The following is a 10,269-nucleotide window of genomic DNA, read 5'->3' as shown; positions in this document are numbered from 1 at the left end:
GAGCAGGTGGCTTGGCTGCAGTGGATCCATTACCTCAGTGCTGGTGTCTGCACTGGGGACAGTTTCACAATAAGATTCAGACGTGTCCTTTTCCCAGGTATAGTCTCAGAGACCCCTATTCCTCCACCTGATTTTAGAACAGTGAAACTGTCCCCACCTCTGAAAAGGATTCACCTCTGCCCACCTCCAACTTGCTCCTCCTTGGACACCCTTCTACTCTTTCTCTCTTTCCTCAGCTCTATGACCCAGCTGAAGAGAAAGTTAGGGAGAAAATCCAAGTCTCAGGAAGCTCTTGCTCCGTCTCCTCAACCTCTCCAGGGACGGAGGGGCTGCCTCAAGAGGTGAGAAGAGTCAAGAAATGTCCAGGCCTCCACATCTGTGGTTGCATAAAATGGAAACATGAGCAACAGGTCTAAAATGTTTCCTGACTGGGTGAAGTGATGCTGCCTCTAATCCCAGCTACTGGGGAGGTTGAGGAGAGAGGATAGGGAGTTTGAGGCTAGCCTAGGTAATTTGGCAGGACAGGGTGTTAAAAAAAATCCTGATGAGTCTTAACAAAGGACTGTTTATTGTTTTCATGATTTTATATAAATAGCTTTTCATTTTATCAGCCTCCACTTTTGTTTTTTGTATGTGGTTGCTTTTTGTGTTTTTTATTCTGTTTTGGTTTTGCAGTGCCAGGGGGTGGAATCCAGGGCCTTCCACGGGCTAGGCCTGAGCTCTACCACTGAGCTCCACCTCCAGCCTTTGTTTGTGTTTTCTGTCCTTTGTTATTTTGGGTTTCTCCTTCATGTATGTTTGAGCTTTCTCTGTTGATCTCTCACACTTCTCAAGTTCAATATTGGGCTCAGTAAGAAACAGGCAGAGGCTGGAGGTGGAGCTCAGGGGTAGAGGGACTGTGTGCACCAGGCTCTGGTCCCCTCCCCAGCACAGAAGAGAACAAAGAAACGCTTCCTGCTTTCCTTTACCTACCCAAAGCTGCAGGCTTTCCTCTGTGTCCTGCTTTCCTCCTTTGACCTTCAGTGTTTCCCTCCCTGGTGTTCCAAGTTCTTAGTGTCTGGTGACTTCCTGATGATTACCCTGCTCACCCAAAGGATCTGCCATGTGAGCACTTTTTTAGCCATCTTTTGTTGTCTTTAATTTTAAGCATCGAGGTCAGAGAACATCACCCGCACAGTCTGAATTGTAACAATTGACCTCTTTGGTGGCAAGTCTGTGGTTGGATTTTTGTGAGTCTTTCATGTCTGCTCCCCAATATCACACATTCTCTGGTTGTTGGGCATAATGATTTCTCCTGATGCTCTTCTGGAAATTGAACTTCTCCTGCCTTAGCCTGACCAGTATGTAGGATTACAGGTGTGCATCATCATGCCCAACAGTTTAATTAATTTTATAGACTGACCACATCTGTTTCACCAGGTTCCAGTCCAAGAAAGTGGATATGACCAGCAAACCAGAAGCCCTCTCAACATCCCTTTTTATCCCTGTGCCATTCTAGAATTTCAGCACCATACATTCATTTTGCCCGTGTTTATAAATGATATAAACAATATTCAGTTTGCTTCACCAAAAATCGATTAATTAATTTCATACCTTGTGGTATCACAATATTTTTTTTGTCATTCCACCCCATGATTGAGCATCACCCATTATGCAGGGGACTTTGGGGTTCATTCTTGATGGTCTCTCTACTGACTCTGGTACTGGAGAAAACTACAGAAATAGAATGTTTTATTGGATTTACATATTTATTATTGATTTATATGTGCTTTATTTGTTTATTTATTTAGAGATTTAAAAAATTTTACAGTGTTAGGGACCAACCTAGGGTCTCTCACATGTTAGGCAAGGTCTCTACCAGTGAGCTACACTCAACTAGCACTCTTTATTTAACTGACAATGAATGATCTGCTCCTTTTGTTTTTGGAGTACGATGAATCTTCTGAGACTGTGGCCAGCCTCCTGGGCAGGTGAATGAGCGTATTCTGGGAGAGAGGGATTGACTTAAATATGATCCCCCAAAGAATCCTTGACTTGGGAATAGGTGGGTAGTATAGACGGAAGGGTTCCGTTAATTTGCTCCTCCCCTCCATGCCTGGTGGTCATCTCTATAACTGTGGGCACTGAGGACCACAGGTCCTCCAGCGGGTGCCCATCTTTGACAAGTTCTGATACTACACAGGTAGGAGTCAGGTCATTGGGTTGAGAACCAGCTCTGGGGAGAGCAGGGGAGTGTTGTGTGGGTGCCCCAACCCAGTCTCCCCAGTTCAGTACATCAGTGACCTCCTTGGGGTGTGAGAGTCCAGATCTTTGAAATATAGTGGCCTTTCAGCTTCCTCTCAAGGGCCCTCTGCTTGGTCAGCTGTACTCCTTCATTCTCCAAGGAGGAGTAGGTAACCTCTCTCCAGGAGTCAGGAAGTCATTGGATCCACACTGTCCCTTCCCTTTTCCCTTGTTGCCCTGTCAGACCCTGTCTGTGTGTGCAATGACTAAACCCTGTCCTTTTGGACTTCCTCAAGTGTGCCCTGCTCCAGGCCCCAGTGCTGGCTGGTAGTGGGATCCTGGGGTGTTTCCATGTCTCTGGAGCTGGCGCTGTGGAGTCCTACCTCCTTCAGTTTCCTCAGGAGGGTTGCAGCTGTTTGAGACCAGCACAGCTGAAATGCAGGCCCAGTGGGGAGTAGTCATCCATTCCCCAAAACCTCCCCACATTTCCGACACTTAGACCAGAGAAGAATAGGGAGGAAAGATCAACTTTTCATTTCATTTTATTTATTTTTGCAGCACAGGGGATTGAAGGCAGGGCTGCTCTACCACTGAGCTACAACCCCAGCCCCATTCGTTTTTCACTTTGAGACAAGGTCTCATCTTGTCATGGAGAATGTCCTTGAATTTGGGATCCTCCTGTCCAGACACCACAGTCACTGGGTATATAGTCAAGTGCCACTGTGGTGGTTTTGCTTGATCTTCATTACATTTTAGGGGTGCCTCTGGGGAGTGAAGGGTGCAGTGGGACTATGTCTGAAGGCATCTGAAGTTGTCATTCAGAAAGGTGGTCTTGGGGTCCAGCTGACATCCATTTGGCAACAGTCTTGGCACCCAGGGTAGCTGAGATTATGGGATGTGCAACTACACTGGTTGGCTGGATATTTGTTCCTTCTTGGGATGGTTATGGGAAGCTAAGGCTGAAGTTGGAAAGTGTCTGGAGACACCAGGAGTCAGCACTGGGAGAAGATGACATTGGGGTCACAAGCTGGGTTGACGCAAAAGCCATCTGCAATGAGAGTTGGGGTCAGTGGAAGATTTTCTAAATCCCACCCAGTTCAGGGCCCTGAGCTGGCCTCTTCCTGCCCTCCTGAGCTGTAGCAGATGTGGTGGCCACACATTGGCCCTGGCTCCTGCAGGGCTGCTTCTGGCTCAAGTGGCAGAGCAAAGGCAGGTAGCTCTCCTCCTGGCAGTGCAGTGCCTTGGCAGTGCCCACGAAGCAGCCCAGCCTGTTCCTGGAGCAGATGCTGGACCTGAAGCAGCGCCCTTTGCCCCCTGGGCACCTGAAGGAATGAGAGGGAGGGAGAGGAGGCAGAAAAGTTGGGGAACCCTTGGAGCTCTGGTGGGGTACACAGGATTGGGATCCTGGGACTGGAGTTCCTGGGGAGTCTTGGGTTCCACAGTGCTGGTTTGATCCAGGGGGCTGCAGTTACTGGGGCACCAACTAGGCTCTAAGGGCAAGAGTAGAAACCTGCCACATTTCTTGGGGTCCCAGGTGAGGAAAGGATGGGAAGGAGAGGCATGGTGTTGGTCCCTGCGGGCTCATCTTGCACATGTCCATCTCCACTGCAGCCCTCTTGCTGCCCAGGGGACAGTTTTGAATGTAGCAGGCAGAAGCCAGGGTCAGGAGGCCCAGCAGGCAGCAGGCCAGGCTGTGTCTGGACATGGTGTTGGCCCACTGGGTCAGCCATCCTCAGCTGTGGCCGTCCCTCAGGCCCAGCCTTCTTATGCCCTGGCTCTAGGTCTGCCTAGCACTAAAAAGCAGCTGGCATTACTGGTCACAGCAGGTCACTGTGTGTCAGTTCGTGTGTACAGGCTGGGCCCACTCATTACCAGTCCCACAGCAAGGTCAATGTCACTACCTTGACTAATGGACTGAGACTTGGAAGTTCAGTGCTGCCAGGGAAGGAAGCAGGTTGAAGTGTCCAGGGCCATAAGAAGGGAAAAGGAGAAGTGGGTGAAGGGGACAGTAGAGTGGACTCCACTACTGGTCATTTTTCTAGGTTTCCAGTACCAGAAGGAGGCTGTGAGGGTAGCGATGGTGGATCCTGGGACCCCTCCAGGCGGGAACAGCCCCTGGCTGAAACCCCACCCCTACTCCCTGGCCCATACATGTACAGTCCTTGACCCTCTAGTAACAAGGTCTCCTCTTCCTAAGACAAAATAACCAGAAAACCTCCCACACACACAGTCACAGTCACTTCCCTGCCACCAGCACCTGCATGGAAAAGATCCAGCTTTCTCCCACCTCTAACTGAAAGTCAGCCTTTCCTCAGTTGGGAGCTGGGCTACAGTCCTGTGGCTATGCCACCAACACAGACAGACAACCTCCCACCATGTACAGTTACTGCAAATGTCTCTAAGGATTGTTTAGACTTACTGTCATTTGGAGATCATGGCAGTCATTGGGTTGTCCCAGGAGTTGGCTATCTCGTGGGTTATTAAAGAGTCACATTGAAGACAATGTTAAAATGCACAGGACTCCTGATTTTGAATGTAATTGATTCCTTTGTAATCTCTTGTCCTTTTTGTCTTGAATTGTGGGTCAAAGAAGTCTTTGGTTTCATGCATTTAAAAACTCTGGGTGGCCAGGGATGGCATGTGATCCCAGCAGATCACAAAACTGGACAGGGATTTCTCAAGGTTGACCCTAGCCTGGGGAGCTTAGTGAGAACCTATCTCAAATAAAAAATAAAAAGTGCTTGACAACATACCGTAGCAATAGAGCTCACCTGATTTCAATCTGAAGTTAAAAAGAAAAAAGAAAAATGTAGAAAGAAAAAAACCCACAAAAGACACAAAAAACAATAATTTTTTTGGACTAGGAGGTAGATAATGTAGATCAGTCATAGAAGTTCCCTGACATGGGACAGAGGGACAGGTCCTTCATTGGATTCCTAGATAAATAAATAAATAAATAAATAAATAAATAAATAAATAAATAAAAAGACCAAAAATTTTGTAGAGGCATTTTAATATATCTGAAAATTAAAATCAAAATTTAAAACCAGATGGGCTCCATGGAAGCAGCGCTGTTCAATCATGAACAGGAAAGGAGAGGAACTTCCTAGGCTCCCTTTTCCCAAAGGCCAACCAGCTAGGAATATGTTCAGCAGGTGGCCTAAGGAGCACAGAGCAATTTGGACTGGGTCACACCCTTCCTGGTGGCCACATCCAGTAACTGGTCCATTTGGGCCCAAATGCAAGACACCTCTGCTCTGAAGGAGCATTTCAGCTCCAGAGCTCCCTGTGGGTCAACTGAGGTCTGCAAGGCAGTGGCTGCTTTGTTGGTGCCTCTCCCCTCCCCTCCCCAGGCCCACTCGAGCAAACACCCTGCTTTTACTATCCCTCTCAGGCTGCTCCCTGGGGCACACACATGCAGTAATGAGGAAGAAATAAGAGTGTTTGTCAGAGAGACCAGCCCCCTCCACTCTTGGAGAGCAGAATGCGGAATAAGTCACTGTTCTCCAGAGGTTCTGAGGTCAGCTTGGTCAAGCAGGCCCCAGAGCCTGTCTGAGGTGGAGTCGCTGTCTCTGGAGTCATTAGTATGAGCTGCCCAGCCCTGAGGAGCTGGTCAGGCTGACCTGGGTTGCACATGCAGGTCACTGGCTTTCCTGGCATAGAAGGCCAATGACTTGACCTCAGCAATGACCCCAGGGAGGCCTTCTACCCACTCTGTGACCACAATGACCTCACTCAAGCCAACATATGCACATGAATTACCAGAGTATAATGTCACCGTGTGATCCACCTAACTTCCTCTGTTCCCCAGCTCCTCATCTGCTGATGCACCCCATTACAGATGCTCAGAAACACCAGGGTCCAAAGCAGACAGACATCCCATCCTCAGGCTAGGGTCACAGTTCAGTGCTGCAGTACTAGCCTAGCATGCAGGAGTCTCTGGGGTCAGGCTCCAGGAGGTGGGGCTAGGGTAAGTGGCGGGGGCCTCCTGCCTTCATGGGGCTTATATTCAGGTGGAGGAGGGGAGGTGGGAAACAGTGACCATGTTCCAGAAGGCTATACTACAGTGTGGATACTGTCACTAAAGCCCCCTGTGTTAAAACCTTGGTCCTCAGAGAGGTGTTTTTAGGATGTGCTTCAATCTTGAGAGGTGGCACCTAGTGGGAGGATTTGTGGTTGTGGGGAACATGTCCTCGAAGGAGACAGTGGGACCCCGTCCCGTCCTTGCTCTCTCTTCCCAGCCACAAGGTGAGTGGTTTTGCTCCACATTGTGATCCCCTGATATATGCGCCTCTCCATGGACGCAAAAGCAACGAGGTCAACTGATGATGGTCTGGAATCCCTGAAGCCATTGTCAAAACCAACCTGAATCCTCCACAAGCTAATTATGTCAGGTATGTTGCCATAGTGGGGAATCCCAGCACTGGGGCACAAAGGTAAAGCCTAATACATTTCAGAGGCAATGACACGTGTGTAAGAGGAGCTGGGGTGTGGCTCAATGGTGGAGCAGGCGCTGAGCATGCGCAGGGCTTTGGGCTCCATCCCCAGCACAGCCCTGCGAACAGAAAAAACAACTTCTCTAGATCAGTAAAGTCTAGGGAGAAGGAAGGAGGGGCCTGTTTTCACACTTCTAAGGTGGTCAGTGTGGACTTCCTCCTGAGCTTGACCTCAGAGCCCTGGGCAGTGGTGAGGAGAGGTGCTACATGCTTCAAGGCAGGAGCGGTGGGTCTTTTTGCACTTCAGGGGATCCACTCCAGGGCCCCCCACGTGCTGGACAAGGGTTTTCCCTTAGCTGTAACTCATCAGAACTTTTGTTTTCCTTTGAGTCTGGGTCTTGCGCAGTTGCCGAGGCTGGCCTGGAAGGTGCAGTCCTCCTGCCTCAGCCTCCCAGTAGCTGGATGACAGGTAGCACCAGGGCCCCTGGCTCTTCACTCAGTCATGAGGTGGATCCTCTTCAGTTCTGCACCTGTCGGACTCAGGACCAGCATGTTCCTCAAATGTATCCATCCCACACAAGGTGCCCTCTTGGGCTCCTGTAATTTTGGTCCCTTTTCTTTACCTCTTCACAATTACAGACCATTCCTGGGTCTTCATGGTGGAGAGTCCTCAGGTAAGACAAATGGAAATTGGGGGAAAGAGAAAGCTGTGCTGTTGCTAGCAGCAGAGTCCATCTGAGAATGAGGCCCAGCCCCTGGGACACTGGCAGGGCCACTAAGTGGTGCACAGGAGAGGAGAAAGACACAGGAGGACTGGGGAGGGGCAGATGGTCTGCTGAGATGAATGAAATGTTACCTGTTCTCAGATAATGTGGCCTAAGGGTGAGGGAGTATGTTTTAGTCAGCTATTTCACTGCTGTGACTAAAAGGATATGACCAGCACAATTGTAGAGGAGAAAAGGTTTATTTGAGAGCTCACAGTTTCAGAGATCTTAGTCTTATTCCATAAAAGGTTAGCTCCATTCCTCGGGGCTTGAGGTGAAGCTGAACATCATGTCGGGAGAGGGTGGCAGAGGGAAGCAGCTCACATCAGGGTGATCAGGAAACAGAGAGAGAGAGAAAGAGAGAGAGAGAGAGAGAGAGAGAGAGAGAGAGAGAGAGAGAGAGAGAGTGTCTTCACTCTTCAGATACAAAATGTATACCCCAAAGTCATGCCCCAATTCCAATCTCCTCCAGCCACAACCTACCACTTCAATTAATCCCATCAGGGATTAATTCACTGATTGGATTAAGGCTTTTAACGACCCTGTTGTTTCTCCTCTGAAAGTTCCTGCATTATCTCATATGTGAGTTTTTGGGGGACACCTCACATTCAAACCATAACAGAGTACTTTAAAGAAAGTTAAGAGAACTGGGGTTTAATATGGAGATTTGCAACATTTGTTAGGAAGGCATCCTAGAAAACCTTAGGAACTATAGAAATGATTCCTGAAGGCATAGCCTCCAGGCAGGTTTCTCTTAGTAGGAGCCATTTAACCTTTTATAGCAACTTCATTCGATTTCTTCTTGATGTCAGTGAGCTAGGAAGAGGGGTTGGTACATCCAACAAGTAACCATGAAAACTAGTGTGACTTGCCCTAGGTCACAACTTCCTGGAATGGCCAGGGCTTCCCTCCCTCCATTCCGTTTTGTCATAATGCATTGACAACCCCTCATGTGGTAAACCCACTATCAAGCTAGAGGTCACAGTACTGAACATGAGATATGGAGACATTTCTTCCTTGGGGTTTTCATTATACAGGTAGAACCCCCTGACACCACACACAAACTAAAGTGCAAGTTTTAGTATGTGTCATGAGACCTAATAATATGTGTAAGTTAAAATAACTGAAATGAGGACAGACTTTGTGGATAGTGATGCTTTATTCAGTACTGGAAGGGCACATCTTTGGGGGAAATATGGTGGTGGACCACCATGAAGGTCTGGGTTTTGTAGGACCTTAGCAGAATCAGATCATGGGAGGAGTTAGTTACTTTTGGTGGGCTCACTGGGGGTGGGGCAGTTAAGGAAGTTCCTGGGGTCAGCCGATTCAGTCAGGTGGGGGTCGTGTGGGGTTCAGGTGTAATCAGGTGGGAATTCTTTTTGGTTCTCTCCTTCCTGCCTTCTCTCTGACTGAGACCTGTGCTTCTAAATGGTAAAAGTTCCAGTTTACCACAAACATCTCCCTGTGCACAGGGAGGCAGGGGGGGGAACAGCTGCAGATAGGAGAAATGCTTACTCATCATGTCCTCCGTTCCAGACTCTGAAAGGGGTATAGGAGTTGAGGTGAGGTGCATGTGGTAAAGATTTTCTCCCAATCTGTGGGTCCTCTCTTCATATACTTGATTATTTCTTTTGCCAAGAAGGAGCGTTTTAGTTTGAGTTCATCCCATTTATTGGTTGTTGATTTTATTTCTTGTGCTTTAGAGGTCTTGTTAAGAAAGTCAGATCCTAGGCCCACATGGTGAATATTTGGACCTACTTTTTCTTCAAGTAATCACAGGGTCTCTGTTCTAGTGCCTAAGCCTTTGGTCCACTGTGAGTTGAGTTTTTTGCAGGGTAAGAGATAAAGGTTTAATTTCGTTTTGTCACATGTGGCCTTCCATTTTTCCAGCACCATTTGTTGAATAGGCTATCTTTTCTCTAATAAATGTTTTTGGCACCTTTGTCTAGTACATATATTTATGTGGGTTTGTCTCTATCTTCTATTCTGTACCATTGGTCTATGTGTCTGTTTTGGTGCCAATACCATGCTGTAGTACAGAGCTATAGTGTAGTTTGAGTTCTGGTATTGTGATGCCTCATGATTCACTTTTCTTGCTAAGGATTGCTTTGGCTATTCTACAATCCTTAGCAAGAAAAGTGAAGCAGGGGGCATCACAATACCAGACCATGGTACATTTTAGCTAACACAATATAGCATTACATTTGAAACATGAATCAAACAACAGCTAAGAGAGCTTTTAACCCCCTTTTGTGGGAAAATGGCAAAATATTTTTATGTTTCACAATATTAACCTTTAAACCAATCTAGCTCTCATTATTATTATTATTATTATTTTTTTGTGGGGCTGGGAATTTGAACCCAGGGCCTTGTGCTTGTGAGGCAAGCACTCAACCAACCGAGCTATATCCCCAGCTCTCTCATTATCTTTTAAAAATACATTTAAATTTCTAACCCAGGGCAAAAAGTAACATAAAATTTTACATATATCTTATTGATAGTAGGTCCAGTTACAGAGTATTAAATGTTATAAATATATCTGCAATTAAATTTGCTATTTTGATAAGTCTAAAATTACCATTACAGACAACTTTAGTTTGGAAAACACCAGCTTGATAAAATGTTCTTTTTTTTTTCTTTTGAGGAGGGATTAAGAGGGGGAGAAGAAGCCAAAAGGAGGTGTTTAGATTTGCAGGAAGAGCAAAGCACAAGAAAGAAAAGACTTGAAGATAAGGAATCCCTTTCCATCTGCCCACTCGCTCACAGAAGTTGTATGCCATTACATGGCCATTGATAAAATGTTCTTTTAAGTCTCATACTGTAAGGACTTGTATATCTGGAAGATA

Source organism: Sciurus carolinensis, chromosome 2, assembly GCF_902686445.1.
Source record: "Sciurus carolinensis chromosome 2, mSciCar1.2, whole genome shotgun sequence".
In the NCBI taxonomy this organism is placed as follows: Eukaryota; Metazoa; Chordata; class Mammalia; order Rodentia; family Sciuridae; genus Sciurus; species Sciurus carolinensis.
Note: the sequence above shows the minus strand (reverse complement) of the source record.